Raw genomic sequence first — 6,532 nt, 5'->3', positions numbered from 1 at the left:
CCCGGTACCGGGGTTGACCTGTTGTCCCTGCCGGACTTAGAAATTTTTTCTCTGCCGCCTGGGACCGGGGTTGACCTGTTGTCCCTGCCGGACTTAGAAAATTTTTCTCTCCCGCCTGGGACCGGGGTTGACCTGTTGTCCCTGCCGGACTTAGAAATTTTTTCTCTGCCGCCTGGGACCGGGGTTGACCTGTTGTCCCTGCCGGACTTAGAAAATTTTTCTCTCCCGCCCGGGACCGGGGTTGACCTGTTGTCCCTGCCGGACTTAGAAATTTTTTCTCTGCCGCCTGGGACCGGGGTTGACCTGTTGTCCCTGCCGGACTTAGAAATTTTTTCTCTCCCGCCCGGTACCGGGGTTGACCTGTTGTCCCTGCCGGACTTAGAAATTTTTTCTCTGCCGCCTGGGACCGGGGTTGACCTGTTGTCCCTGCCGGACTTAGAAAATTTTTCTCTCCCGCTCGGAACCGGGGTTGACCTGTTGTCCCTGCCGGACTTAGAAAATTTTTCTCTCCCGCCTGGGACCGGGGTTGACCTGTTGTCCCTGCCGGACTTGGAGCCCGAGGAGGGGATCGGCCACCAGGTAAACCTCCGCTGAAAGCGGCCACGGTTTACCTGGTGCCCGGGGAGCGAATCGGACACCAGGTCAACCTCAGCTGAAGCGGCCGGGGTTGACCTGCTGTCCCTGCCGGACTTGGAAAATTTTTCTCTCCAGCCTGGGACCGGGGTTGACCTGTTGTCCCTGCCGGACTTAGAAATTTTTTCTCTCCCCGCCTGGGACCGGGGTTGACCTGCTGTCCCTGCCGGACTTGGAGCCCCAGGAGGGGATCGGCCACCAGGTCAACCTCCGCTGAAAGCGGCCACGGTTTACCTGGTGCCCGGGGAGCGAATCGGACACCAGGTCAACCTCTGCTAAAGCGACCGAGGTTGACCTGGTGCCCGGGGAGCGAATCTGACACCAGGTCAACCTCTGCTAAAGCGCCAGAGGTTGACCTGGTGCCCGGGGAGCGAATCGGACACCAGGTCAACCTCTGCTAAAGCGGCCGGGGTTGACCTGCTGTCCCTGCCGGACTTAGAAAATTTTTCTCTCCAGCCTGGGACCGGGGTTGACCTGTTGTCCCTGCCGGACTTAGAAATTTTTTCTCTCCCGCCTGGGACCGGGGTTGACCTGTTGTCCCTGCCGGACTTAGAAAATTTTTCTCTGCCGCCTGGGACCGGGGTTGACCTGTTGTCCCTGCCGGACTTAGAAAATTTTTCTCTCCCGCTCGGAACCGGGGTTGACCTGTTGTCCCTGCCGGACTTAGAAAATTTTTCTCTCCCGCCTGGGACCGGGGTTGACCTGTTGTCCCTGCCGGACTTGGAGCCCCAGGAGGGGATCGGCCACCAGGTCAACCTCCGCTGAAAGCGGCCACGGTTTACCTGGTGCCCGGGGAGCGAATCGGACACCAGGTCAACCTCAGCTGAAGCGGCCGGGGTTGACCTGCTGTCCCTGCCGGACTTGGAGCCCGAGGAGGGGATCGGCCACCAGGTCAACCTCCGCTGAAAGCGGCCACGGTTTACCTGGTGCCCGGGGAGCGAATCGGACACCAGGTCAACCTCTGCTAAAGCGGCCGGGGTTGACCTGCTGTCCGTGCCGGACTTGGAGCCCGAGGAGGGGATCGGCCACCAGGTCAACCTCCGCTGAAAGCGGCCACGGTTTACCTGGTGCCCGGGGAGCGAATCGGACACCAGGTCAACCTCTGCTAAAGCGGCCGGGGTTCACCTGCTGTCCCTGCCGGACTTGGAGCCCGAGGAGGGGATCGGCCACCAGGTCAACCTCCGCTGAAAGCGGCCACGGTTTACCTGGTGCCCGGGGAGCGAATCGGACACCAGGTCAACCTCTGCTAAGGCGCCCGAGGTTGACCTGGTGCCCGGGGAGCGAATCGGACACCAGGTCAACCTCTGCTACGGCGGCCGGGGTTGACCTGCTGTCCCTGCCGGACTTAGAAAATTTTTCTCTCCCCGCCCGGAACCGGGGTTGACCTGTTGTCCCTGCCGGACTTGGAGCCCGAGGAGGGGATCGGCCACCAGGTCAACCTCCGCTGAAAGCGGCCACGGTTTACCTGGTGCCCGGGGAGCGAATCGGACACCAGGTCAACCTCTGCTAAAGCGGCCGGGGTTGACCTGCTGTCCCTGCCGGACTTGGAGCCCGAGGAGGGGATCGGCCACCAGGTCAACCTCCGCTGAAAGCGGCCACGGTTTACCTGGTGCCCGGGGAGCGAATCGGACACCAGGTCAACCTCTGCTAAAGCGGCCGGGGTTGACCTGCTGTCCGTGCCGGACTTGGAGCCCGAGGAGGGGATCGGCCACCAGGTCAACCTCCGCTGAAAGCGGCCACGGTTTACCTGGTGCCCGGGGAGCGAATCGGACACCAGGTCAACCTCTGCTAAAGCGGCCGGGGTTCACCTGCTGTCCCTGCCGGACTTGGAGCCCGAGGAGGGGATCGGCCACCAGGTCAACCTCCGCTGAAAGCGGCCACGGTTTACCTGGTGCCCGGGGAGCGAATCGGACACCAGGTCAACCTCTGCTAAGGCGCCCGAGGTTGACCTGGTGCCCGGGGAGCGAATCGGACACCAGGTCAACCTCTGCTACGGCGGCCGGGGTTGACCTGCTGTCCCTGCCGGACTTAGAAAATTTTTCTCTCCCCGCCCGGAACCGGGGTTGACCTGTTGTCCCTGCCGGACTTGGAGCCCGAGGAGGGGATCGGCCACCAGGTCAACCTCCGCTGAAAGCGGCCACGGTTTACCTGGTGCCCGGGGAGCGAATCGGACACCAGGTCAACCTCTGCTAAAGCGGCCGGGGTTGACCTGCTGTCCCTGCCGGACTTGGAGCCCGAGGAGGGGATCGGCCACCAGGTCAACCTCCGCTGAAAGCGGCCACGGTTTACCTGGTGCCCGGGGAGCGAATCGGACACCAGGTCAACCTCTGCTAAAGCGGCCGGGGTTCACCTGCTGTCCCTGCCGGACTTGGAGCCCGAGGAGGGGATCGGCCACCAGGTCAACCTCCGCTGAAAGCGGCCACGGTTTACCTGGTGCCCGGGGAGCGAATCGGACACCAGGTCAACCTCTGCTAAGGCGCCCGAGGTTGACCTGGTGCCCGGGGAGCGAATCGGACACCAGGTCAACCTCCGCTAAAGCGCCCGAGGTTGACCTGGTGCCCGGGGAGCGAATCGGACACCAGGTCAACCTCTGCTACGGCGGCCGGGGTTGACCTGCTGTCCCTGCCGGACTTGGAAAATTTCTCTCCCCGCCTCGGACCGGGGTTGACCTGCTGTCCCTACCGGACTTAGAACATTTTTCTCTCCCCGCCCCGGCCCGGGGGTTAACCTCGGGGCGCACAGCTTCCCGGGTCTGACGTGCACGTCCTGTCACCTCCCGGGCCCGGCGTCCTCGTCCTCCCTTCCCCTTGGGCCGGCTCGGAGGAAGTTTTCCCTCGGCCCGGCCTCCGGGTTAATTGTTTGGGCCCGGCTGACTGAGGCCAGGCTGCTGACGCTAAAGCCCGGGGAGGCGGGGGCCTACGGCCATACCGGACCGAATGCCCCCGATCTCGTCCGATCTCGGAAGGTAAACCGTCCCGGGCCTGGCTAGTACCTGGATGGGTGACCGCCTGGGAATCCCAGGTGCCGTAGGCAGCTTTTGGCCCCAGCGGGGGTAGAGCGGGGCGTGTGTCTGCCGTGCGGGAGCAGGGAAGCCGTGAGGCCAAGGCGGCGCGACGGTCCTGGGGGGCGCTGAGGCCTTTCCCTCTGCCTGCCTGCGTGTCGGGGGCGGGGGGGCGGGCGAGGAAGCTTAGGCCCTCACCCGGTGCGGTGCGATGGCTTGGGTCGGGTCGGGGAGAGGGAAGAAAGCGTGTGTGGAGCGTTGGTGGGGCAGGTGTGTGTGTGGGAGTGCTGGGTGGGGCAGGCCGTTGAGGCGGTGGCGGTGGTGGTGTTTTTGGTGGGAGTGAGTTGGGGTCAGGTGGGTGTGGGGTCCCGCCCGGGGGGTGGATGGTCTGAGGGTTAAGGCTTGGAACGTGCGTCTTGGGGGACCGTGGGTGGAGGTTGTTGAGAGCGGGGAAGGCCCTGGGTCTCGGTTGTGGACTATTAAGCCCGGTGGAGGGGGACCGTGGGGGGAGGTTGTTGAGAGCGGGGAAGGCCCTGGGTCCCGGTTGTGGACTATTAAGCCCGGTGGAGGGGGACCGTGGGTGGAGGTTGTTGAGAGCGGGGAAGGCCCTGGGTCTCGGTTGTGGACTATTAAGCCCGGTGGAGGGGGACCGTGGGTGGAGGTTGTTGAGAGCGGGGAAGGCCCTGGGTCCCGGTTGTGGACTATTAAGCCCGGTGGAGGGGGACCGTGGGTGGAGGTTGTTGAGAGCGGGGAAGGCCCTGGGTCTCGGTTGTGGACTATTAAGCCCGGTGGAGGGGGACCGTGGGGGGAGGTTGTTGAGAGCGGGGAAGGCCCTGGGTCCCGGTTGTGGACTATTAAGCCCGGTGGAGGGGGACCGTGGGTGGAGGTTGTTGAGAGCGGGGAAGGCCCTGGGTCTCGGTTGTGGACTATTAAGCCCGGTGGAGGGGGACCGTGGGTGGAGGTTGTTGAGAGCGGGGAAGGCCCTGGGTCCCGGTTGTGGACTATTAAGCCCGGTGGAGGGGGACCGTGGGTGGAGGTTGTTGAGAGCGGGGAAGGCCCTGGGACCCGGTTGTGGACTATTAAGCCCGGTGGAGGGGGACCGTGGGTGGAGGTTGTTGAGAGCGGGGAAGGCCCTGGGTCTCGGTTGTGGACTATTAAGCCCGGTGGAGGGGGACCGTGGGTGGAGGTTGTTGAGAGCGGGGAAGGCCCTGGGACCCGGTTGTGGACTATTAAGCCCGGTGGAGGGGGACCGTGGGTGGAGGTTGTTGAGAGCGGGGAAGGCCCTGGGTCCCGGTTGTGGACTATTAAGCCCGGTGGAGGGGGACCGTGGGTGGAGGTTGTTGAGAGCGGGGAAGGCCCTGGGACCCGGTTGTGGACTATTAAGCCCGGTGGAGGGGGACCGTGGGTGGAGGTTGTTGAGAGCGGGGAAGGCCCTGGGTCCCGGTTGTGGACTATTAAGCCCGGTGGAGGGGGACCGTGGGTGGAGGTTGTTGAGAGCGGGGAAGGCCCTGGGTCCCGGTTGTGGACTATTAAGCCCGGTGGAGGGGGACCGTGGGTGGAGGTTGTTGAGAGCGGGGAAGGCCCTGGGACCCGGTTGTGGACTATTAAGCCCGGTGGAGGGGGACCGTGGGTGGAGGTTGTTGAGAGCGGGGAAGGCCCTGGGTCTCGGTTGTGGACTATTAAGCCCGGTGGAGGGGGACCGTGGGTGGAGGTTGTTGAGAGCGGGGAAGGCCCTGGGACCCGGTTGTGGACTATTAAGCCCGGTGGAGGGGGACCGTGGGTGGAGGTTGTTGAGAGCGGGGAAGGCCCTGGGTCCCGGTTGTGGACTATTAAGCCCGGTGGAGGGGGACCGTGGGTGGAGGTTGTTGAGAGCGGGGAAGGCCCTGGGACCCGGTTGTGGACTATTAAGCCCGGTGGAGGGGGACCGTGGGTGGAGGTTGTTGAGAGCGGGGAAGGCCCTGGGTCTCGGTTGTGGACTATTAAGCCCGGTGGAGGGGGACCGTGGGTGGAGGTTGTTGAGAGCGGGGAAGGCCCTGGGACCCGGTTGTGGACTATTAAGCCCGGTGGAGGGGGACCGTGGGTGGAGGTTGTTGAGAGCGGGGAAGGCCCTGGGTCCCGGTTGTGGACTATTAAGCCCGGTGGAGGTGTTGCGTACGGTGGATGTAAGGGGGAGGGCGTATGAAGTGACCGAGGAGTGGGCAAGGAAACGGGGGGAAAAATTTGGAGGCGAAGGCGGCCGAAAAAGGGTGCGGTTGACCTGGTGCCCGGGGAGCGAATGGGCCACCAGGTCAACCCCCGCTGAAAGCAGCGGAGGTTGACCTGGTGCCCGGGGAGCGAATCGGCCACCAGGTCAACCCCCGCTGAAAGCACCGGAGGTTGACCTGGTGCCCGGGGAGGGAATCGGCCACCAGGTCAACCCCCGCTGAAAGCACCGGAGGTTGACCTGGTGCCCGGGAAGGGAATCGGCCACCAGGTCAACCCCCGCTGAAAGCACCGGAGGTTGACCTGGTGCCCGGGGAGGGAATCGGCCACCAGGTCAACCCCCGCTGAAAGCACCGGAGGTTGACCTGGTGCCCGGGGAGCGAATCGGCCACCAGGTCAACCCCCGCTGAAAGCAACGGAGGTTGACCTGGTGCCCGGGGAGCGAATGGGCCACCAGGTCAACCCCCGCTGAAAGCAGCGGAGGTTGACCTGGTGCCCGGGGAGCGAATCGGCCACCAGGTCAACCCCCGCTGAAAGCAGCGGAGGTTGACCTGGTGCCCGGGGAGGGAATCGGCCACCAGGTCAACCCCCGCTGAAAGCAGCGGAGGTTGACCTGGTGCCCGGGGAGGGAATCGGCCACCAGGTCAACCCCCGCTGAAAGCAGCGGAGGTTGACCTGGTGCCCGGGGAGCGAATC

At 64.5% G+C, this 6,532-nt stretch overlaps 1 non-coding gene across 1 annotated transcript; it reads left to right on the top strand.

Annotated features, from left to right (window-relative positions):
- Positions 1-3,547: 3,547 nt before the first annotated feature.
- LOC142006507 (5S ribosomal RNA) lies at positions 3,548-3,666 on the top strand. The gene has a single exon (XR_012643574.1). It is a non-coding gene; the product is annotated as a 5S ribosomal RNA (ribosomal RNA).
- The last annotated feature ends 2,866 nt before the right edge of the window (positions 3,667-6,532 follow it).

This window comes from Carettochelys insculpta, unplaced genomic scaffold, assembly GCF_033958435.1.
Source record: "Carettochelys insculpta isolate YL-2023 unplaced genomic scaffold, ASM3395843v1 scaffold_0078, whole genome shotgun sequence".
In the NCBI taxonomy this organism is placed as follows: Eukaryota; Metazoa; Chordata; order Testudines; family Carettochelyidae; genus Carettochelys; species Carettochelys insculpta.
Note: the sequence above shows the minus strand (reverse complement) of the source record. Positions and strands in the feature narration are given on the sequence as shown.